This window comes from Megascapheus bottae, chromosome 7, assembly GCF_031878675.1.
Source record: "Megascapheus bottae isolate mThoBot1 chromosome 7, mThoBot2.hap1, whole genome shotgun sequence".
Classification (NCBI taxonomy): Eukaryota; Metazoa; Chordata; class Mammalia; order Rodentia; family Geomyidae; genus Megascapheus; species Megascapheus bottae.
The window spans coordinates 68,138,320-68,164,398 of NC_143515.1; the positions used below are offsets into that span (position 1 = coordinate 68,138,320).

At 37.6% G+C, this 26,079-nt stretch overlaps 1 protein-coding gene across 1 annotated transcript in view; it reads right to left on the bottom strand.

Moving 5' to 3' along the window:
• The window catches only part of Ncoa1 (nuclear receptor coactivator 1), a 137,892-nt gene that overhangs the window by 93,062 nt on the left and 18,751 nt on the right, over positions 1 to 26,079 (bottom strand). The window contains exon 3 of the mRNA XM_090337358.1: positions 24,045 to 24,129. The gene's annotated coding sequence lies outside the window, so the exon portion shown is untranslated. The remainder of the gene's footprint in view (positions 1 to 24,044; positions 24,130 to 26,079) is intronic.

Consider the following 26,079-nt stretch of genomic DNA (forward strand, 5'->3'; position numbering starts at 1 on the left):
TTAGTACCATGTACATAAAAAAGGCTGGAAATGGTGCTGTGGCTCAAGAGGTAGAGCTCTCTCTAACCTTGAGAAAGCCCAAGCTCAGGCCTGAGTTCAAGCCCCAGGACTGGCAAAACAAAACAAAACAAAACTTTAAAAATAAAGCTGGGTACCAATGGCTCCCGCCTGAAATCATGGGTGAGATCTGAGGAGATTAATTCAAAGCCATCTCTGGGCAGAAAATAATCTGTGAGACTCTGATCTCCAATTAGCCAGCAAAAACCCAAAAGTATATGCTATAAATAAGCTCACCAAGAACCAATGAAGTGACATAGTCACAAAAACAAAGAATTGTCTCAGCAAGGCAAAATTTACTTCCTGCGCATGGGGGTCCACCATCAGGCAAAAATGTGGCCAGCAAGCACACAGCAGGCAGTCTGCTTGGTATTCATCCCTAACAAAGGAAGCCCTTCCCCCTCAGATTAGTTTAGCTCAGGTTTATAATCTGCTCACAACTGGCTAGTTTATTTTAAATAGAGTACAATGTATTTACGTAAAGTGATTTTGAAATAAGATTAACAGTTCACAAGTAATCTCAAAATATACCCACACTCCCTTTCTATTTCTTTAACAGTGTGTGTGTGTGGGGGGGGGGGATGGTATCTTAATTCCTTCTAGAAGATAAACCAGTTTAGGAGAAAATCTTGCATTTCAAAAAAGTCCCCCACCCCTTTATTTTGTCCCAGTCCTGAGGCTTGAGCTCAGGGCCTGAGTCTTTGGGCTTTTTCCATATGGCTAGTACTCTGCCACTTGAGTCACAGCACCATTTCCGGTAATATGGTGCTAACATTGAGCAAATGCTCAAGGACAGCGGAAGGGAGCCCTTTCTTGACTTCCCCCAAAATCCATCCCCTATAGGCATTTCCCATCTTCATGACAAAGGAGTACTTGACCCAAGGCAGAGGCTGTAAAATTCCTGATAACAGCTCAGAGCAGTTAAACCAGATGGAGCTACCAGAATTCCTCCCCACCCTACCCCCCTTGGCCTGCCAGGAAACTCCCTCCCTTTCCTCTGTTGTCAGAGCAGTGCGCTAGAAGCCCACCGAGATGATAGGTCCATTCAAACACCAAAGGTGTCAGTGGTTGCCCCAGCCATCAATAAACTATGTTGAATTCCATTGGCCACCTGTGTGTATGGTCAGCCCAACCACATGGCTAGCCTGTAAGATTAAGTGGGGTCGCTCTCTCAGTCACATCTTAGAGATTGCCTTGACCAGTCAGTATGATTCTCCATGCTAGGCACGGAATAAAACTCTGTTTAACTTCCGCTTTTGTGTCAGACTCCTTTGATCCTTTGATCACGGACCCTAATATTGGGGGATTGGACCCTAACACAGCACCCAGGGCCTGAGTTCAAATCCAAGACTGACACAAAAAACAAACACAAAAAACTGTTTTGTTGTTGTTGTTGTTGTTTTGGGTTTTTTTTGCTAGTACTGGGGCTTCACCTCAGAGCCTGGGCTCTGTCCTTGACTTTCTCTGTGCTCAAGGTTACTGCTCTACCACTTGAGCCACAGTGCCACTTACGGCTTTTTCTGAGTAGTTTATAGGACTTATGAGTCTCATGGACTTTCCTGTCCAAGCTGGCTCTGAACCTGATTCTCAGATCTCAGCCTCCTGAGTAGCTAGGATTATAGATGTGAGTCACCAGCTGGGTAGTCCCACATGTTTCATTTTATTTTTATGTTTTTGCGAGCCCTTGAACTTACGACCTGGGCACTGGCCCTAGCTAGCTCAAGTTGAGCCACAGCACCACTTATAGACTTTTCTGTTTATGTAGTACTGAGGAATAGAATCCAGGGCTTCATGCATGCTAGGCAAGCAAGCACTCTACTGCTAAGCCACATTCCCAGCCACAAAAATTTTAAAGAACAAATATTTCAAATTAGAAAGTGATCAAAGCAGACAAAAATACAGATCTGGGGCCGGGAGTTTGGCCTAGTGGTAGAGTGCTTGCCTAGCATGCACGAAGGCCCGGGTTCGATTCCTCGGTACCACATACATAGAAAAAAGCCAGAAATGGTGCTGAGGCTCAAGTGGTAGAGCTCTAGCCTTGAGAAAGTTCAAGGATAGTGCTTGCCCTGAGTTCAAGCCCAGGACTGGCAAAAAAAAATATAGATAGATAAACAGAAAGAAAGAAAGAAAGAAAGAAAGAAAGAAAGAAAGAAAGAAAGAAAGAAAGAAAGAAAGACAGAAAGACAGAAAGAAAGATATCTGATCACAGAAAGAAAGGATCCCTACACAATGAGATAAATGCTTCTAATACTTTCCCCTGAAACAACTATTCTCAATATTTTCTTTGTGTTCTAGATGTAAGACCTAAAGGACAACAAACAATAAAAAAAAGTAAAACAAAATCACATTCTAACTGGCATCAGGTATCAGTAAATGTAGTTCAGAGGAAACAGAAAGCTGGAAATTGAGTGGTATAATTATCTATATTTCAGATCGTACCTTAATTTTGCCATGTTTTACACCTACCTGCTATTAAAAAAAAAATCTGTTTCTAATTCTATGAGAGTTTAACACATGTATGGTTTCATACCAGTCATGTGACACAATGATGTTTCAGAAAGAGATAGACTGCATATATGATGGAATCCCCTAAGAGTCTACTGCCTACTGACATCATACCCATACTAGTTTGTACAGGTACAGGTACACTCTGCGCACACACAAAATCATCTAATGATGCAATTTCCTGAATGTATCCCTGTTATTAAGCAACAAATGACTGGAATAACACCATACTTGAGATCCTGAACTGCACTGAGAACCAAAGACAAATTCCCTCTTGCTTCTTATAATCCTATCTTCTCTTATTTCTTTACTAAATCTGGTCAACTACTTTCTTGTCCTTTATTTCCTGATTTTGTCATTTTGAGAATGGACCATAAATTGAACCATGCAATAGGGAACATCTTTTAGATTGGCTTTTTTTCACTCCCATGACTTTGCGATTCACCCAACTTGTGTGTACAGCAATAGTTCATTACTCTCGGCAGGCATGGTGTTGCCTGCACTAAGGACTTGAATTAGGGCTCTTTCTGCTAATGGTTGGTGAGTGGCATTTGAACTACATCACTTACAGCTTTGTACTGCTCAGAGTCTCTGATTTTCAGATCTCAGCATCATCAGTAGTTAGGATTACAGACATAAGCCCCTAGGCACCTGACAGAGTTCATTTTTATTGCTGCATGGAATGGAGATGTTACAGTTATTCTTTTTTCAAACCATTCATGACTTGCATTCATTTGGTAGTTTTCAATTTGAGTCTCTTACAAGTATAGCTGCTAAGAATACTTGTATGTAACTGTTTGTGAGAACCTAAGTTTTTATTTTTATACCTAGGATTGCAATTACTAGGTTATATGGCTACACACATGTTCACCAGCCGATAATTCAGTTGCCTACTAAAGTAAAAATTGACACGTCACAAAAAGTTATCTACAACAGCATCTACCATATCAAACGTAGTAAAAGTAATTAAACATACAACAATGCTAGAAAATGTAATTAAATATCAGGAGAAAAAGCAGTCAATAGAGACATACTTCATCATTTTGATATTAGAACAATTTGACAAAGATCTTAAAGCAATTACTGAATATTTTAAGAGATTTACCAATGAATAATACTGACAGCAAGAAGAACTCTTAAAAGTAAAGGAAAATCCAAATTTAAAATTTCACTGGCTAAACTTTAAATATGAGAGGACAGAAAAAGAGGTCACTCAACTTTAAGTTAAAAAAAAAAGACACTCAAAACAGAAGGGAAAAGAAAAAGAACAGAGGCTTTATGACTTGTTGATAAAATCAAGCAAGTTATTAGAATCTCAGATGGAGAGGAGGAAGAGTTTGAGGCAGAAATAGTATTTGGGAAAAAAAATTGTTGAAAATTTTCAAAATGTGAAAAACAAACTATCAGATCCAAGTATGTCAGTGAGCCATATTTATAATAAATATAGACAAAAATCACACTAGCAAATCAGAGCCAAACTTAAAAATAGAAAAATTTTAATGTAGTTTGAGAAAAGTACGATGACATCAGTGAATTGAAACATTCCATACCACATTTTCTTTATCTTTTCAACAATTGTTGGGCACCTGGGCTGATCCCACTGTTTAGCTATTGTGCAACAGACATTAGATATTCAGATATTGCTCTTGAATATTGATTTAGACTCCTTTGAATATATGTTAAGATAGTATAGAAGCGCAAAAGAAAAATGAAACTGTTATCTGCAGGAAAGTAGATAGAGCTGAAGATCAAATTGTATGGGCTAAGACAAATTCAAAATGTCAAATATCAAATATTTTCAGTCATTTATGAAATCGAGACTTAAAAGATTTATATTTAAGCTGGGAGAGGTGGCTCATGCCTGTAATCCTAGCTACTGAGGAAGCTGAGATCTGAGGATCGCAGTTCAAAGCCAGCCCAGGCACTAAAGAAATGAGATTCTTATCTCTAATTAACCACTAGAAAACTGGAAGTGGTGTTGTGGCTCAAGGGGTAGGGAGGTAGCCTTGAGCTGAAGAGCTCAGGGACAATGCCCAGGCCCAGGGGCAGGGTGTTAGCCTTGAGCTGAAGAGTTCAGGGACAGTGCCCAGCCCAAAGTTCAAGCCCCATGACCAAAAAAAAAAAATAGATAGATATACATACATGTATAAATACTATCTATCTATCTCCATCTATTTATCTATCTCTATCTATCTATCTATCTATAAAACTATGGGGCTGGGAAGGTAAGATGGGTAGAGGGAAATAAAGTGATAGAGGGCAAATAGTATCAAAATATCTGCTGTCTATATATGAAGACAGCATAAGGAAACTCACTGAAAGCTATTTAAAGTTGTAGAACAATAAGGGAGTTGGGAGGAAGAGAGAGCAATACATGAAATTAATCTGACAAGAGTATAATATATACACATATATATATACAAGTGAATTACCATAATGAGTCTCTTGTATAATTAATATATGGCAAAAATGAAAAAGAAATGGAAAGCAAAACAGACTATGTTGGGGACAAGAGCAGGAAGGGGCAATGGACAGATTAAACGAGCATGGATATGGCCAAAGTACTTTATATGCAAATATGAAAACAGAACAATAAATCTGGGGGAAGAATGAGGGAGAGAAAGATGGGCTGAATTTTATCGAACTACATCATACATTATTTAATGAAATAAAACAATTATACAACTAATTTTCACTTCTTTAACTTATCTAACACTTAGTTTTTTGTTTTTTGTTTTTTTGCCAGTCCTGGGCTTCAGCTCAGGGCATGAGCATTGTCCTTGGGCTTTCTCAAAGTCAGAACTCTACCACTTGAGCCACAGCACCACTTCTGGCTTTTTTCTATGTATGTGGGACTGAGGAATCGAACCTGGGTCTTCGTGCATGCTAGGCAAGCACTCTACCACTAAGCCAAACTCCCAGTAGCTAACACTTAGATTTTTAAATATTAAAGTACCCTACCTTTGATGCTTTATGATACAGCACCTCATCTTCCAGCAGATATTTCAAATACGTACACATATATATGTATTTATATCATATGCCTAAATACTATATATGTCATTGTTTATAGATGTGTATTTGTAAATGTATGTGTACACATATACTTGAAGATTTTTCAAGGTTTTTTTCAACTTCCTTTTTTATTTGTTAAGCATATTACATGCTTTCCTCAGATGCTTGATTGTATTTATTTGTTTATTTATTTAGGTATAAAAAGATGACTAAAATGCTCTGATTATCTGAACCCAGACAACAACAAATGCTGGCAGGGTTGTGGAGAAAGAGAAACCCTATTGCACTGCTGGTGGGAATGTAACCTAGTACAACCACTCTGGAAGGCAGTTTGGAGGTTACTCAAAAAACTGAAAATAGACCTTACCTATGATCCCGCCATACCACTCCTGGGCATCGACCCTGAGCATTGTAACTCAGGATATGTTAAGGACACCTGCTCAGTCATGTTCATCATAGCACTATTCACAACAGCCAAGTGATGGAAACAGCCCCTCAGCAGATGAATGGATACAAAAAATGTGGTACATATATACAATGAAATTCTATGCAGCCACCAGACAACTAGAACTAATCATGTTGAGTCAGATAAGCCAAGACCAAAGGAACAAAAGGTGTATGGTCTCCTTGATAGGTGGATACTAGATCTGAACAGTACAACAGTAATGATGACTCAATACTCAAGTACCTAAAGTCACTGACATGAACTTGGAGATGTAAATATAACTATATAGACATATAAATCTATGATGGGATATATATTCTATGGACATATTGACATATTATACAGATTGATATGTATCTATGACATGGAAACTCTCAGCTCAATTTTAATTTTGTTCTTAAATTTATGTGCCAGTGATTGCATATAGAAATTCCATTCTTGAATACTTGCTTGTTAAACTTGACATTTGAAATATGTTGTAAAAAAAATCAGTGTTACGGGGCCACGAGTTTGGCCTAGTGGTAGAGTGCCTGCCTAGCATGCACGAAGACCCGGGTTCGATTCCTCGGTACCACATACGTAGAAAAAAGCCGGAAATGGTGCTGAGGCTCAAGTGGTAGAGCTCTAGCCTTGAGAAAGTCCAAAGATAGTGCTCAGGCCCTGGGCTCAAGCCCAGGACTGGCAAAAAAAAAAAAAAAAAATCAATGTTAATGGGCAGGGAGTTTGGCCTAGTAGTAGAGTGCTTGTCTAGCATGCACGAAGACCCGGTTCGATTCCTCGGTACCACATACATAGAAAAAAAAGCTGGAAGTGGTGCTGAGGCTCAAGTGGTAGAGCTCTAGCCTTGAGAAAGTCCAAGGACAGAGCTCAGGCCCAGGACTGGCAAAAAAAAAAAAAAAACAAAAAAAAATCATTGTTAATAAAATCTTTTAATGGAAAAAAACTCCAATTATGTACATGAATGGGGATAATAAAGTCAAAATGTTTCAGAATTGTTAACTTCTAGCACTGCAAAAAGTACAGTATTAGTATACAGTTCGTTTTGTCTTCGGCGGTTTTCCCCTCACTTGCTGAAATTCACATGGTAAAGCCCTATTTCCTGCCTGGATATCTAAACACTAGTTGTCATTTTAGAGCCAACTGTGGAAAGCAAATAGGGGCTCTCAACATTCCAAATAATGCTGGTGCTCATTCAATGCCCCTCTATCTTCAATTCACCTGGCGTTCACAGATTAGACACTGTGCTTTAACCTAGAGAATATACAATGTACCATTTGTCAGCAGGAAGAAAGGTATTAGCAAAAAGGAGACCTGACTATCAACTGTTTAAACTTTTAGGTGGCCCTCCTTATCTCAGCCCTATTCTTCTCCTTATCTTCCATTTGCCACTGTTCTACAATGATTTTAGCCTGTTGAAGACTCACCAAAACAAATTCAATTGGTTCATAGCTTTCTTTCTCCTCTTAAAACAGGGCTTTCTCAGGTTTAGTACCATTGTTACTACTATTCTGTTTTCTGCCATTTTCCTATTCATGTGGATTTATGACTTTAAAAAAGTCCTTATTATTTTTATTTTGACTCCTGCTGACTAAGCTGTGGTTTTAGGGAGAAAACAATATTAAATGTCTACTACAATCTCTAATATTTACCCAGAATCAAATACTACATGCTATTACTCTCAATAGCTATTTATTTTGGCATTCCTATTATTTTGCAGTCATTAATTTTTTTTCTTTGTGTGTTTTTGCTACCTTATTTTATTTGGCAAGCCTTAACTCTATTATTTTTACAATTTTTTTTTGTCAGTCCTGGGACTTGAACTCATGGTCTGGGCACAGTCCTTGGCCACATTTTTTACTCAAGGCTAGCACTCTGCCACTTGAGCCACAGTGCCACGTCTGGCTTTTTCTGTGCAGTACCAGGAAATCAAACCTAGGGCTTGGTACATGCTAGGCAAGCACTCTATACTAGCCTACACTCCAGCCCTATTTTGACATTCTTAAGAATCAACCAGAAAGTAAAGTTATTCAGTGATATAAAAAAGTAAACAAAATTATCCTATGCAACAATTCATTGGGCAAGTTTAGAAAAAGAATCAGCTTTGGCCTGAGACAATGTCTTTCTCCCTGTACACACAAATTATACTGAGAAAAATGTGAGTTTTAGAGTTAGGGGAAATAAACTAATTGATTCTTTGTTGAAAATTGTTGACTTACAAAATGCCTGTCCAAAAAAACTGTGATCTAGCCAGGTGCTGGTAGCTCACACATGTAATTCTAGCTACTCAGGAGGTTGAGGTACTTATGAGGTTGAGGTCTGAGAGTCGTAGATCCAAGCCAGCCAACTCAGGAAAGTCCTTAGGACTCTCATCTCCAATAAACTACTCAAAAAAGCTAGGCACAGTAGATCACACCTGCAATCCTAGCTACTCAGGAGGCTGAGAACTGAGGATAGCAGTTCAAAGGCAGCTCAGGTACTAAAGAACGTGAGATTCTTATCTCCAATTAATCTTTAGAAAAATGGGAAGTGGGGCTGTGGCTCAAGAGATAGAGAGGTAGCCTTGAGCTGAAGAGCTCAGGGTCAAGCCCCCATGACTGACCAAAAAAAAAAGCTGGGAGCGATGCTCACTAGCTTTGAACATACTGAGGCTTGGGATAGCACATAGGCCCAGAGTTCAAGACCTAGGACTGGCAAAAAAGAAAAAAAAAGAATTATTTAAAACGCAAACTGTAGTCTAATTCTGTAAAGAAACAAAAGAAGCTTACAAACCTCTAAGGACAGTGGATTCTTTCACTCAGATGTATTTGCTGTGAGATATGACAAAGTAACTTGTGATTACTAACACCTCAAGTATCAGTATTTACATACTTAAGACTTTTAACAAAAGTAATACAAAGTCAAGGTTTTCTTTACTATGACATAACTTTATCATCTTGAGAATATGTTTAATGGGGAGAGAAATAAGTAAAAATTCTAAGTTGTTAGTGTAAAACAAATAGCTTAGATTAACTATGGTGTTACTTAGTGATGAGTATTATAAATAAAACATCAATATCAGTGGCAATTATAAATTGTTTTCATAACATGAAGTTATTATTTCATAGTAGCTTGTGCTCTTACTAATTTTATCTCAAATAGAATTTAAGGATATATTTTTCAGTTCAAAATTATTCAAAGTTAAGAAATAAGACTTTTCTTAGGAGACAGCACAAGATTTTCATGAAGAATGATCTTAGCAAATTTTCTGCTAATGATGACATGAGTTATGCTCTCCAAATTGAAGATAAAATTCCTTAAATAACTAGGGAGAAGCTGGGAGCAGTGGCTCACTGCTGTAATCCTAGGTACTCAGGAGGCTGAGATCTGAGAATCAAAGTTCAAAGGACTTTAGATTCTTATCTCCAATTAACCTCTAGAAAATAGGAAATGGGGCTTGGCTCAAGGGTAGGGTGGTAGCCTTGAGCTGAAGAGCTCAGGGACAGCGCCCAGACTGAGTTCAAGTCCCATGACCCACATAAAAATAAATAAGTAAATAAATAAAAATAACTAGAGAGACTGTTTAGAGAATGGAAATCAACAGTGGAAAGGAGAGAGAGGGGAAGGGTAAATATATTAGTACTATATATATGTATGAAAACAGTGCAATGAAACCTAATACAAACTGTCAAAGAAGAGGAAGGAGAACAGGTGGTAAACAAAGTAATATAGATGGGATGAATTTGATCAAAGTATATTAAATGTATCCAAATATCACAATGAAGCCTCCTTTATACATTAAATATATGTTAGTAAAATTTCTAAATAATTTAAATAAAATTTGAAATAAAGTAATTCATATTAATTGTAACTATTTCCCTTATTAATGAATCTGTATTGAGAAGACTTGGAAAACATACTTTAAAAATAAAATAAAATATTTTGGTTCTCTTGTCTTATTTTTTTTGTTTTGTTTTGTTTTTTTTTTGCCAGTCCTGGAGCTTGAATCAAGGCTTGGGCACTGTTTCTGAGCTTCTTTTGCTCAAGGACAGAGAATGGCAGTCTAATAATCAAAGCCAACCTGCTCCTTCTGCCCCATAAAATAGGTATACTACACAAATAAATGGATGATTAATGTGAATTATAGAACATTTTATCTCTTACTGAAAAACAACAGATTTCATCAAGTCAATGAGTTAGGAAACCTGAGCTCACAGGCCATATGCACAATATTTTGTAAGCTGTCTTTCAAATGAGAGCTGGTCAAAGCAATTAAGTATGACTGAATCAATGAAAAGTCAATTACCACTATTACTGGTAAAATTGAAAAATATACTCTGATTTTGAGTCTAAGGTCTATTCATTTATAATCAAAGATGAAAGAACTTTCAAAAGTTGGGGGAATTTTTTTGTAATTTCATATAAGGTTTTTCAAGAAGTTTATCATTTTATTTTAAATCCAAACTAACTACAAGCAAAGGCTTCCAAGAATAACTTAAGGACTTCTTCATACAAGAATTACCACTTATAATACCACTAGGTTATTGTAATGATGCTTAAATTGAAGCAACTGAACAATAACGGGGGGAAAGATCTAGGAAAGACTCTATTAAATGCTGATCAGAATAGAAGAGTGTGAAAAATCACATGTTCTGTTTAAATTCCTCTCAGTTTTAACTCTAAAGCAATAATGATAACATAAGTTGTAACATCAAATTCTTAATCATAAATGAAAATACAGCACAAAATGTCTACTCTTTCCTATTTAACCATCTGGAACATATTACAAACTCCCTGAAAGCAAGAAAAATTTGCAAGTATAATTACACTCTGGGACTATTAGCATGACATGCTTCGATAAATACTACTAATAGGATCTGCTGACATAATAACTGGCATTAAAACTGATGAATTTTCATTATTTGGCAATTTGTTCTTACTGGCTAAATTCTAAAATTTTTTTAAAAAATTAAATTGTCTATGGAATAGAGGAGGGAGGACACCCCCTCCCCTCCATACACACACAGACTATCACGCAGCAAGGGCAAAGCATGGCGTGCTGTAGATATGGAAGGAAAGGGATGAACAATGATCTGCAAAGGACTGAATTCATGTCATTTTTTTTTCCCTTCCTTGCCATATGTGTAGACCCTGGCATAAAATAGGCACAATTCTTTAATCTGGTAAAAAGCAAATTGAAAGCAGGAGATGGTAGCTCACACCTATAATCCTAGCTACTACAGGATCTGGAAATATCATTTTGAAGCCTACCTCAATAAACTTATGTTTAAAAAGCCAGAGGTGGAGCTGTGGCTCAAGTGGTAGTGCACTAGCCTTGAGCAGAAGAAGCTCAGGAACAGCACCCAGGACCTGAGTTGAAGGGCCAGGACCAGCTTCAAGCCACGCTCCTCCCCCCAACTCCAAAAAAAAGTGATGAGAACAGAGCATGTGGCTCAGTGGGAGAGCACTTGTTTAGTATGTGTGACATTCTGGTTGAACTTTCCAGCACTAAAGTGGGAGGAAGGTGCCTTATGAGGTTAAGGAGGATATATAAAACCTTGAACTGGCTAAATTCTAGTTGGCTAAAGGTCTGAACAAAGAAAACAAATATTCAAATTTTCCTGTTGATAGTTTTGGAGATTTAATATACACAAGGAAGGCTAAGCAAAGGAAGAGCACCATCAGCTAGGATTTGTAAGACGACAACTTTGGCAGCTGAGCAATGGAGGCAAGAGAGTTGCAGTGACAGCATTACCCAGTTATAATGAGCACTGAGACTAAGCAGCAATGAGAATTGGACTAGTTCAACAAGAGCTGTGAAGGGACTAGTTCAACAAGAGCTGTGAGCAACAAAGAGGCTAGACTGCCTATCTGTATCTGTAAAATATGAAAGCAATTTATGTTTACTGAACAACCTTAGAAAACAAAGGTAAATGAAAATAACATTAAATAAATCACCTATATTTAATTAAAATGAGTATATGCGAATGCATTCTTCTATAAATACAGATCTATATATAGTTTTGTTTTCATGATTATGGGTTCATAATGAATATACTGATTAAAAATACTTTAGCTAGGCACTGGTGTAATTCTAGATCTCAGGATTGTAGTACCAAGCCAGATGAAGCAAAGAAAATAATTTCAAATATTCTTACCTTCAATTAACTAGGGCGGGGGGTGGGGGGGAATGCCACAGGTTGAAGATATGGCTCACAAGTCGACCACCAGCCTTGATTAAAAAAGTTAAAAGAGCTTAAGGCCCAGAGTTCATACCCCAGTATCAGCATATACAAACACACAAAACCAACCTACCTACCTACATTCCTTTCTTCCTTTCTTCTCTCGGCCTTCTCAAACACTTTGCTTCCCAGGCTGGCTTCAAATCATAAGTCTCCATATCCCTCCCTCTTAAATAAGATTATATACCACTAGCATTGGGCTCTTTATATAATTCTTATTTTTTTTGTTGTTACATACTCTCTGTGTGCAGCATAGGTTTTGAGCAATGTAGTAATAATGTCAGACCTTTGGTTGGTTCCAGTTTTTTTTCAACTAGAAGTAATATTGTGAGGAGGCTTGTTCTGGTTTCAACTGCTTACATTCCTATAAACAACAAGGATCCTAGTGTGGGAAACTCATTAATGCCATTTACTTAAGCTAAAGGCTTATAGTAGATAACAGATGTGTGTTTGTGCGTGGGGGGGGTATAAACAAATAAAATCAGTTATTTACACATTAACTATGAGGCAGCAACAGGATATCCAAGTACATACATTCAGTTCACTTTTAAAGTGGAACAACAGGTTTTAGGAATTACTGACATAGTCATGGTAATGTGGGACAAGGCAATGACCAAGGGAAATTGTGGCAGAGATGAGAAGCAAATTTCTTATTATGGAACTGAAATACTTACGAGGGAGAGGCAGTTAAGAATAAATTTAGGAAGATAGGAAAGAAAGCCAGAAGTTCAGAGTGTAGAAATAATAATATCGAGTTCTAAAAATTATTTGAGACTTGATGAAAACGATCACAACGAATTCTTAGGTAAGTCATATGGCCTTGCATGAATATATGACTCCAAAAGAACTAGGAGTCCAATACTACAGTTCTTTTTGTTGTTGTTGTCGGTTGTGGGGCTTGAGCTCTGGGCCTGGGTACTGTCCCTGAGCTCTTCAGCTCATGGCTAGTATTCTACCATGTTGAGACACTTTCAGTGTTCTGGGGGTTAACTGGAGATAAGTCTCACAAACTTTCATGCCTGGGCTGACTTTGAACTTCAATCCTCAGATCTCAGCCTGAGTAGCTAGGATTACAAGAGTGAGCCACCAGTGTCCAGCTTAACACTATTACTCTTGAACAATATGATTTTGTGTTTAATGTTCCAGTTCACCATTTTCATGGCATACAAACTGAAAGATGTAAGTAACAAAGTGTACTATGTAAATTCATTAAACAACATCATAAAGTCTCCTTTCTTTGGGAGATGTCAATATTTGTTATTATAATTAACATGTCTCTGGTTCACAATTTCAATTGTGTTCACTTTCCTAAATATCTTTTCTATTTGTTTATTGCAAAAGTTGATTTCACTTTCCCCTTCTATTTTCTGGAAACCCCATCAGGGATTAAGAGTGTTAGTCCCTCAATAACTGCTTTCCAATCCTTCTAATCACCCATAAACAACTTTCCAGCTTTCTCCAATTCTACTGATGCAAAAAACATACTCCTAGTTATAGGTGGATCTCATGTGCATATAAGAAGTAGTTGTGGGAGATCAAAAATATTATCTTAGAACATTTGTTTGGTTTGGGAAAACATGCTGCTTGCTTTTTACAGACTACCAACACTCATTATTCCTATAATCTGAATATTGTTTCTTTCTTTTTTTTTTTTTTGCCAGTCCTGGGCCTTGAACTCAGGGCCTGAGTACTGTCCTTGGGCTTTCTCAAGGGTAGAGCTCTAACACTTGAGCCTCAGCACCACTTTTGGCTTTTTCTATGTATGTGGTACCAAAGAAATGAACCCAGGTCTTCGCATGCTAGGCAAGCACTCTACCACTAAGCCAAACTCCCAGCCTATAGTCTGAATAATTTATCTGTCACAATCAATCACCTACTCATTCCTATAATCTAGACCTGATCTCTCATATTCAATGAACCTTCTTAAACATCTCCTTTTCTCCGTCCAGATTTACATTCATTTTTACAGGGGGCAAGAGAGGGGAGGTTGTTTTCTTTTTCTGTTGGTACTGGGGCTTAAACTCAGGGACTAGGCACTGTCTCTGAACTTCTTTGTTCAAGGTTGTTGCTCTTATCACTTGAGCCACAGCTCCATTTCCAGTTTTTTGGTAGTTCAGAGTCTCAGGAACTTTCCTGCTTGGGTTGGCTTCCAACCATGATCCTCACACTCAGATCTCAGCTTCCAAGAAGCTAGGATTACAGGCATGAGTCATGGCCCCTGGATTCCTTTATAATTTTTTTTAGAGTTTTTTTTATTGTAATTAATAAAAGGGTTACATGATATTTGCCAGATAGAAGGTGCATTAATTCACATATATTGATACCCTTTCACATGTCTTGGTCCCCATTACCCTCCCCTCCACCCCCCACCCCCCGCCCCCCGGCTTGGTTTTCCCCCCTTCCCTATCAAATTTCAAATAACCAAATACAAATAAATCCAATATATCAGATAACAAAGTGAGATACTGTAACAATATGAGATAACCAAGGGACAGCAAAAGAGATGAGAGACAACATAGTACATTAACGACAACAATCATTCATTGTATGGCTTTTGTTTCAATATTCTGGAGGTCCTTTCAATTAGCTTCATACTATATGGCCATATGTATCTAGGTTTTGCTCTATTGCAGATCTCTGCTACGAGAGCCCAAGGTTTCTACTCATTATGACAAATGAGGGAAACCATTGAGTCTAATTTCCTTTGAGTCTGGCTTACTTCACTTACTATGATTTTTTCTAAGACTTTCCATTTCCTAACAAATGGGGTGATGTCATTTTTTCTGACAGCAGCATAGAATTCCATTGTGTACAAATACCACAACTTGTTGATCTACTCATCAACTAAGGGACGTCTAGGTTGGTTCCATATTTTTGCTATGGTGAATAATGCTGCAATGAACATTGTTGTGGTAGTGGATTTAGTATGCCCTAGTTTCTGGATGGTTGGGTAAATGCCAAGTAGTGGAATTGCTGGGTCATAGGGGAGCTCTATGTTTAGCCTTTTGAGGCACTGCCATACTGCTTTCCATAGTGGTTGCACTCCCACCAACAGTGTAGTAGGAATCCCTCCTGGCCACATCCCCTTTTCCTGATCCTGGCCATTCTAACTAGAGTGAGGTGGAATCTTAGAGTTATTTTGATTTGCATTTCTTTTATGACCAGAGATGTTGAGCATTTCTTCATGTGTCTATAGGCCATTTTTGTTTCTTCATCAGAGAAAACTCTGTCTTTGGCCCATTTTTTAATGGGATGGTTGTTACTTTGGGGATTAGTTTTGGATTGATTCAATTTTTTGAGCTGTTGATATATTTTAGATATGAGGCCTTTGTCTGTTGTTTGGTTGGTGAAGATCTTCTCCCACTGTATAGGCTTCCTGATTAATTTACTAGCTATGTCCTTTGCCATACAAAAGCTCCGCAGTTTAATGCAGTCCCACTTATCCAGTCTTTCTCTTATTTGCTGTGATTCTTGGTCCTTGTTAAGAAAGTTTCTACCTGTGCCAAGGAGGCCTAGTGTATCTCCTATTCCTTCTTGTAAAGTTTTCAGTGTGTCAGCTTTTACCTCCAGGTCTCTGATCCATTTGGAGTTAATTCTAGTGCAGGGTGACAAAGAAGGATCCAACTTTAGTTTTCTGTAGGTGCTTAACCAGTTCTGCCAGCACAACTTGTTGAAGAGGCTGTCTTTCTTCCAGTCTATTTTTTTGGCTCCCTTGTCAAAGATTAGGTGGCTATAGGTCTGTGGTTTAATATCTGGGTCCTTAGTTCTATTCCATTGGTCTTCAGGCCTGTTCTTGTGCCAGTAACAAGCTGTTTTGATTATTATAGCTCTGTAATAAAGTTTGGTATTGAAATTTCTCCTGCGCTGTTCTTTCTGCTAAGAAGTGTTTTTGCTATACGGGGTCCTTTATTATTCCATATGAAATTTTAGATTGCCTCTTCTATTTCTTTAAATACTAATATAATTCAATACTAAGTAATTGCTTTTGTTGATTCCCCAAGGATATCTAAGATTGAGAAAGAATGATTAAGATTTATTTTTCTTGCTACATCCTGCAATGTTAAATATCTTTGGGAAACCCTAAAATCATTTTATGAATTATGTGAAAGACTGTAAGGATCTATTAAGATTACTTGCTCTGGATCAAATACTACTTCTGCTCCTAACTAGGTAAACTTGGATAGTTCATTTAATTTTGCATGCTTCAATTTGCTAATCCAGAAAATAACCTGCTGTAGCTATAATAAGGATGCTATAAGGAATAAATTATGCTACATATAAAGAAATTAAATCTGGCCCATCACACAGTACTAGTAACACTAATAGCTAGGATTATTATGTGCTACTATGTCTTCAAAATATTTGGTATTGTTATTTAAGTTTGAATAAAGGGAGGAATCCAAAGATGCAATGCCTCTGTGATTCTGAAAGTAAAATTTTTATCTAAATGAATTCCAGGAAATGAAAATAAGGGTTTTTCTTGATTTTTTAAAGTTTTTTTTAAGTTTACATAAAGAAGTCATAAGTGGCCCTCCAACTCTTAAGCTAATAAAATACAGTATCCCTTATTGTTCACATGCAAATGATTTATTCTACAAAACTGGGGAACCATCCAAACTGTTTTGGGATACTAGGGATATCATGGATATTTTCAATCTGGAGGAAGCACAAATATAAACAACATGTATCCAATACCCTAATTTATAGTTAAGATTACTTAAGTATATTAGAGCTTCAAAGTAAACTTGTTTCTTATTTTCTAAGAAAAAAATTTTTAAGTATTTTTCAAATGTAAAAAGAAAATTGAGGAACTTGTCTATTGCAGGGGGAAATAAAGAACAATTACACAATTCTTTAATGGATAATTAAAAACAGACAAATAATACTAGTGTTAGGGTTTTCTAAATTATCTGCAGAATAAGTAAAAAAGATGCCAGCATTTGCTTTTGGAGATACATATATCTTTTTGCGCAAGTTTCTGTTAAGATTTCTCTCATTTAAAATGGGTCCCTAGGGAAGCAAGAAGAAATTCTGTGACCATTTTCTGTTGCAATAGAGGGAGAGGCCTTTCTAATACTGAATTTGATGAAAATAATTACTCTATCCTAATTGTGATGGCACTATCCCTGGCATAAATATAACAATAAACTGGCTATAATTTCTGACACATTTAATCTTTTTAAAGGGTATCTAATTTTCTTAATAAAATTATTTTCATCTGTAAGTTGTGAACTTATAAGCTAAATATTTTCCTTATAAAATGCAAATTATAATTTGTTCTATTCACAAAAGAAAAACATTTAAACAAGCTTATGTAACCCAGTCATAACATGAACTCTGGATTCTTCAATGCTCCCTTACAAATTACTCGCTTTGTTTTCTTTAATAATTCCACATTTCCCTCATATGAATTACGTTGTGAAAAAGGACCAGAGAATGAAGCAAATATCTGCATTTTAGTTCACAGTATCCTTCACCACCCTACTGTGTACTCTAGATCCTTATTCTTGTTTGTCAAACAATAGTATATTTCCTCACAACTGAAAGATAACAGTAGCTGAGTTAAATGAGAATCTAGATTTCCTCTTCAGCTAAGAAGTTCAAGCTATAGCTAAAGATACACTAGGCAGGGAAGACTGGACAAGGAAGATTTTATATATTGATAGCTGTATTCATGAAAGCAAGAACTCAACAAGCACCCATGACTTGCCACTAACTGGCTTTTGTGACAGTAGGCTAAGTAGCTAGGATTACAGAAGTGCGCTACTGTTCTTATGTCCATAGCAGAATAACCTAAGCGTGATGGTCAATCCTGACTGTCAATTTGATTGGATTGAGAAACATCTGGGCTAGTAGGACCTCACTTCTATGTGTATCTGTTTGAGAGTTTCATTAGACGACAAAGGGTTCTGACATAGTGAACTGTTTAATCAGATAGATTCACAATGTGAAGACGGGGAGATAGTGAAAACAGAAGGTACAGCTTGGTTGAAGGAGGAGGTCACTGGGGTAGCTTTTTGATTTTAGTTAGTCATGGGGCTTGAACTTGATGCTTGGGCATTGTCCTTGAGCTTTTAGTTTTCTTGTGGTGAACTTGATGCTTGGGCATTGTCCTTGAGCTTTTAGTTTTCTTGTGGTTAACTGGAATTGGAAATGAGTCTCAAGGACTTGCCTTCCTAAGTTGGCTTTGAACCATGATCTTCAGATCTAAGCATCCTGAATAGCTGGGATTGCAGGTGTGAGGCACCAATGCCCTGGCTTTGGGGCAGTTTTTTGAAGGACATTATCTTGTGCTAGCCCTGGCTTTCTATTCTACTTCCTGTTTGTCACAAGGTGAAGAACTTCCTCTGCCAGACATTCCTCATGTCATATTCTGCACAAATGAGCTAAACAATCCAGGAATCCTCGGATAATATAATATTATGATAAATGATATAATAAAATATGGTATAATAATATAACTCTTTTTCTCTTGTCCCTCTCAGACATTTTTCACATCAACCCAAAACAACTAATACAGTAAGTATAAGCAAGCTTTTCTCCCCGTCTCACCATTTCCTGATCCAGTCTAGCTAGATCACATGGCAGTTTTCTACAAAAAGTTAGATGGCAAATTATTTTAGGCTTTACACATTATAGGGCCTCTTTCACAAATACTCAACTGTCTGAGTATAAAAACAGTTGTAAATTATATACAAACTAAAGGGAACTGTAGTTTTCAGCAAATAAAACGATTCCTAAAAATACACTGAAGGTCAGACTTGGCCCATATTCTGGCCCACAGTTTGCTGACTCCTGGTCTAGATTATACCAACCAAACCAAACCAGGCACCAGACACCTCATATCTGTACTACTGGCTACTCAGGAGGCTGAGATCTAAGGAGCATGGTTGAAGCCAGCTGGGAAGCCAGCTCAAACACTAAAGTCTGTTATCTCCAGCAAAAAGCTGGACTGGAAAAGTGGCTCAAGTAGTAGAGCGCCATCAATTGTATAAAAAGCCAATGAAAAGCAGGAGGTTTTAAGCACTGGTGTCAACACAAAGAAAGGGGGAAAAGATTATAAATTAGCTAAATACTAAGGAAAAATAGTTTTTGAAGAGAAAACTATAAGAAAAATTATCAATCATCTTAAATTTCTCAGGAAAGAGAAACAAAAATACAAGAGAACATGATACAATAGAAAGAACCTATACAAGCTTTTAATACACCCTAGTTGCTTAATAAAATATTGATCTCCTTTCTCTTGCCAGTAGTGCTATCCATCAAGCCAATGCTTGCTGCTAAGCCTTGCTTCTAAAATCACTTATTCTGGTCCTCTGACAAGAGCTTGACTCTTGATGTTGGTAAATATACTCCTGGAACCCCTGTATCAAGCTTTTAGTGCTACTTCATTCCTTTTTTTTTTTCCATATGAATTCAACGCCACATATCACAACCTCATCCATTCTGGACAGCAAATGTCAGAAAAACTATCATTCACCCATAAAAAGCTGGTTAGAAACAGAGAGGAGCAAACAAGAGGCTCCCAACAAGGTAGAGCTAATGGAGGAAAGGTAGTATCACTTCCCCATTCCAGACTTTTAAAAGGAGCCAAGCAAAAAGAGGCTGTTAATTTAAATTAAAATGTTATCTACTTTAGAGGGAACAAAGAACATCTCACTTTATGCAAAGTGCTCTCTAAAGAAAGACCTTAGTTATAGCAGGGGAAAATACTTCACTAAGCTTTATACTGATGCTTTTATCTAGATCATTCTGCTTCCAGCTGTGAAACTGACTGATGTTTCTGAAGCTCCCAAGAAGCCTCTACTAGTAACCATGGTTACTACATTAAAAACAGTACAGAAAAAAGTAGAAGAGAATAGTAATTTGAAGAGAAAAACAGACTTCTTGAATTCTATCCAATTAAGCTAATAGTAACAAGGCATGTGATTGGACAAGTGCTTCAAGACTAATTTTTCTGCAGTGCTTGATATCTCAGTGCATAGGTCTAGTACCTCAGTGGATCACTTTACATCATCCAGGAATGATTTTCAATTGCAAATATAGTCACTTAAAATGGAGACTATTTTATCAGGACACTGTTGAATGTTTTCCAACACAGATCCTTACTTGTGGGGTGGGGGGGGTGGAACAGGGACGTAAGAGCAAGGGGTTACACAGTAAGTAACAAATGAAGTTGAGCCTAAGATGGTATCTTTGGGATTAATAGAAAGCTACCTAAATCATGCTCAACAATTTATTTTTTCAAAAGGTTTTTATCAGTCCAGGAATGGTAGCTCATACTTGCAATCCTAGCTTCTTATAAGGATCATTATTTGTGTCAAACCCAAGCAAAATGTCTGAAAGTCAATTTGAAATCTAGTGCCTGTCATCTCAACTATCTGGGAAATGTATAGAGGAGGATCACCATCCAAGCTAGCTAGACTATAAACACAAAATTCCATTTTAAAAAATAATAAAACAGAGCCAGGGGCTGGTGGCTCATGCCTGTAATCCTAGCTACTCAGGGCTGAGATCTGAGGATTGCAGTTCAAATCCAGCCTGGGCATGAAAATCTAGTGAGATTCTTACCTCCAGTTAACCACTAGAAAACTAGAGGTGGTGCTGTGGCTCAAAGTGGCTCACCTGGAGCTGAAGAGCTCGGGTCAGTGCCTAGGCCCAGAGTTCAAGCCCCACAACCAAGAACAACAAAAAAAAAAAACTTAAGAAGAAGACAAAGGAGGAGGAAGAAGAGGAGAAGGGGAGGGGGAGGGGGAGGAGGAAGAGGAGGAGGAGAAGGGAGAGGAGGAGGAGGAGGAGGAGGAGGAGAGGAGGAGGAAGAAGGAGAAGAAGAAGAAGAAAAAGGAGGAGGAGCAGGAGGAGGAAGAGGAGGAGGAGGAGAAGGGAGAGGAGGAGGAGGGGGAGGAGGAGGAGGAGGAGATGAAAGAAGAAGAAGAAAAAGGAGGAGGAGGAGGAAGAGGAGAAAGAAGAAAGAAGCAGCAGCAGTAGCAGCAGCAGCAGCAGCAGCAGCAGCAAGCTGGACGCTAGTGGCTCACACCTGTAATCCTAGCTGCTCAGGAGGCTGAGATCTGTGGGATCATGGTTTGACCCAGGCAGAAAAGTCAGTGAGACTCTTCTCTCCAATTTAAAAAGTGCTGGTGATACGGCTCAAGTAGCAGAGTACCTGCCTGGCAAGCATGAAACCTTGAGTTCAGTTCAGATGTTCCTCTTTTCATAGTCATTAACAACTTTTTGAATCATTAATTTATTTATTTTATATTTGAGAATCTATTGTGCATCTGGTCCTGTATAAGATAATGGATGTGTCACAATAAAGCAAACCAGACAAAAATCATGCATTGTTCTATTCTAGCTACCTGGAAGGTAGAAATCAGAAAGATCATGGTTCGTAGCCATCTCGGCAAAAACGTTAGGAAGACGTCACCTCAACCAGTATGGTAGGCATGGTGACATGGCCTTTTAGTGGTCATTAAGAGGAATTACCGAAACCCCATCAGAAAAAAATAACTAAAGCAATGTCAGAGACATTCTCCCCTTCCCTGAATTCTTAGCATAAGAATGTGCCTCCATAGTTCCTTGCCCTAAGGTCACTAAGCAACTCTTGCCTGCATGTACTGATATGTAAACATCCTACCACCTGACCTCCTACCCTGAGCAGTACCCCAACCCCCTCCTGCCTCTCCTGAAGAGGCATATAAACCCCTGTGTGAAAAATAAAATTCGCAGCTTGATCAGAATGCTTGTCTTGCTGCCTTCTTCGTGTCTCCTGTCCCTTTCATTCCTCCCTCTAGGTTCTTGGCCCTAGTTGACGTCCCGCCGGACGGGACAAAGCAAAACGGGCTGGAGATGTGGTTCATATGGCACAGTGCCTGCCTAGCAAGTATGTGGTCCTGAAATCAAATTCCAGAACTCTTTTTTGTGTACCATTAGGAAGCCTCAACAGTCACAGAATAAAAGAAATAAATGCTACTTCAGAGGAAGAAGCAGGAGGAAGTTGAGGGTAAAGTTACAAAGACTCTATCTCAAAAACAAAATAAAACCAAAAATGCTACAGGTTGTTCAAGTGATAGGGTGACTTCATCTGAACTATCATAAAAAAGAAAACAGGAAAGACTTGAAGGTAACTACATGGCAAAGATGCATCACAGCAGGGAAGTGCACCAGATCAGAGGACTGGGTTTTTCCTACTTCCAGGCTACAAGTATACCCAAGAAACCCAGAAAGACATATACAAAGTTTCAACTAATCCTTAAGCAAATCTTTAATTCAATGTATCTATTTTTAATGTATCTAAATTTATTTTTGTTGTTGTTGTTTAATTTCTTACTTTTTTTTTTTTTTGCCAGTCCTGGGGCTTGAACTCAGGGCTTGGGCACTGTCCTTGGACACATTTTGCCCAAGGCTAGTGCTCCGCCACTGGAGCCACAGCACCATTTCCAGCTTTTTTCTATATATGTGGTGCCGAGGAATCGAACCCAGATCTTCGTGCATTCTAGGCAAGCACTCTAGCACTAGGTCCTTTGTTTAATTTCTTAATGCAATATATTCTAAGGATAATCTGTAAGAACTAATAGAAAAAATATGTGAAACAAATATACAAATGACTAATAAAAGACTTTCAAATTACAATATTAAATCATCCTAATTATCAAGCAATAGATAACTATCTATACAGGGAAATTTAATATGGTAAAGGTTGACTTTAAAATTAGTTTTAAAGGTAGACTTCTACAGGAAGTTGGCAAACAAAATCAGTAGGTAAAAAAATAAAACAAATGCTACCAGAATTATTTAAAAATTATTATTTAAAAAGTAATATTTCTGTATCACATGACATGAAAATTATGAAAGAATACAGATAGCTATGTATTGTTATTAAACAATAACACCAATAAACACATGACTGAAAATACCAAATGGTTATAACTTAAATGGCATTTCTTTTATGTCTTTTAGATTCTCTTTATGAAGAAAAAGGAAAGAGAAAAACAAACCTCAACCTATCTGTGAATATATGTGCTGTTTCCCTTAACTAGACGATGTCATATGTTTGAATATTTTTACACTAAACATGAAGGAAAAATTAGAGCAAAATTATAGCTTTGAATACTTAAAAAAACATCTACACACAAGAACTCATAAAAATGAACAGAAAAACTGAAAAGGAAATTCTTTTATAGGAACTAGTGACTATTGTTAAAAATTCATGAAATTATATAAAATTGGTAAGACATAAGATAGGTACGTGAATAGAAGGTTCTAATATATAACAAAATTAAAATAGCAATGTATAATGAGTTTAGTAAATGCTGGGTGAGACATCAAGGTGATAATGTGGTGAGACATGCCTGATCACTAGTTGGCAAGGAGAAAAGCTGACAGCCCTGATCAGGCAGCAATCTGACATTGAGAAGCTCTGGGAGGAAATTATTACAATTTAAGAAAAGTTTAATTCCACATCACATTTGACAACTGTGCTACTAGACAAGTTTAGTACCATTTTTAGCAGCCACTTCTTCATTGTAAAATAAGAAGTTGTCAGTGTTGTTCTAATGATAGTGTAACAAAGCATGGGTTTGATTCACAGTCTGTGGGTTCTCTAGAAATGTAGAAAGTTTATGATTGGATCTGTCTTTATTTGTGTGTGTGTGTGTGTGTGTGTGTGCACACGTGTGAAATATACTTCAAAGAACCCCCTTATCAAAAAGAAAACTGAAAACTACCTTTTCCCTAGCACAATACAATCCAAATTAGGAATTCACTATGAAAAACCAGATTAATACTGAGGATGATCTTGAACTTACCCAGTTTATTTCTAAACTCTTCCGAGTAGTATATAGTGATTTCTTAGAAGATTAATTCCTTATCTAATATAGTTGCAACAAGAACCTGAAATTAAGAAAACAGTATCAATCAGCTGGACCTACCTAGTCAATCACATGAAATTAACACCTAATTTAGAAAAAGGAGAAAGGTAATATTGTTTAATATACTTATAGTACTCTCTTAATTCATTAAGCTATGTCAGTGACTCACACTTGTAATCTTAGCTACAAAGGAGGATAAGATCTAAAGAGCAAGGTTCAAAGACAGCCCAGACAGAAAAGTCCACGAGGCTCTTATCTCCAGCTCCAGCTAACCACCAAAAAGCAGGAAGTGGTGCAATGTCTCAACTGGAAAAACACTGGCCTTGAGCAAAGAAGCTAAGGGACAGTGAGGGCCTAGACCTTGAGTTCAGGCCCTAGGACTGGTACCAAAAAAAGAAGAAAAATATTACAATAATTAGTTCCATCTCTTGTATAGAAAAAAAAAGTGTAAACAATTTACAAAACCACATTGGTACATTTTCTCTGGAAGCAAACAAAAACTAAAGATTTTATGTAGATAATTTATGAGACAAAAGTGGTTACATTTAGCTAAACATCACAAAACAAAACACAAAATTGTAGTTTGGGTGACAAGGCACTGTACGAGAACACTCAATTTTCCTTATAAAAATGATGTCAAAGAAGACCGTAGGGGCTGGGAGTTTGGCCTAGTGATACAGTGTTTGCCTAGCATGCATGAAGACCAGGGTTTGATTCCTTGGACCACATACATAGAAAAAGTTGGAAGTGGTGGTGTGGCTCAACTGGTAGAGCTCTAGCCTTGAGAAAGCCCAAGGACAGTGCTCAGGCTCTGAGTTCAAACCCCTGGACTGGCCAAAATAAAGGGGGGAGAACATGGAAGAAGGAAATAAGGAAAGAGGAAGGAAGAAGGAGGAAGGAAAGGAGAAGGAGGCGGGGAGGAGGAAGGGGAGGGGGAGGAGAAAGAAGGAGGAGAAAGGGGGAGGAGGAGAAGGGGAGGAGGAGGAGAAGGGAGGGAAGAGGAGGAAAAAGGAGGAAGAGGAGAAGGAGGAGGAGGAGGAGGAGGGAGAGAGAGAAGAGGAAGAGGAGGAAGGAGGAAGAGGAGGAGGAGGAGGAGAAGAGGGGAGGTGGAGAAGGGGGAGGAGGAGGAGAGGAAAGTTTCAAAACATAAAGTAGAGAACATGGAATTTTTATCCATGGGGCAGTAATGAGGCACAGCATGCTAAAGCAGTTCCAGAAGAAGACAGCTAAATCAGGACATTTAAATAAATCACAGAATCCCAGAACACAATTCTCCAAACATTCAGGTATCAAATGAACAATCACTCATCGTATCAAAAATTAAAAATAATCTCAAACTTAATGGGAAAAAAAGACCATCCATATATGCCAATGTCAAGGCAACAGACAAGAAAAATGATCTGAAAATAATTGTTAAATATTATTTTAAAAAATAGTTCAAGGAACAGTAGTTACACACATACTTGAAAGAAAAACTTTATAGTCTTAAAGGAAAAAATACATAGAAGAAATAGACCAAACCAAGAAATGACATAAGTGAATACTAAATGGACATTTCAAAACTAAAAATCACAACAGATGAAATGACATGCCCAAGGGATAGATGCAATAGCAGAATGGAGAAGAAGGGAAAAGAATTTGACTGATGAGGTAGAAGATAATAATAGACACTACTGGATTTAAATGACAGAGAAAAGATATACTGAAAGTAGTTTTGGAACCTGTGTGACTATAAAAGATAAATCTTCCATGTCATCATTTCCAAGAAGTGAAAAGAAATAATTTAGTGCTGAAAAAGTTCTCCAAGAAATAAAGGTTGCTTGCATATTTATATGTAAAGCATATAGAGTATGAGTGTGTGTGTTTGTATGTGTTATTTGCAGGGCTTAAACTCAGGGGCTAGTCACTGACCCTAAGAGATTTTTACTCATGGCTAACACTCTACCACTCTGAGACACAGCAGCACATTTGG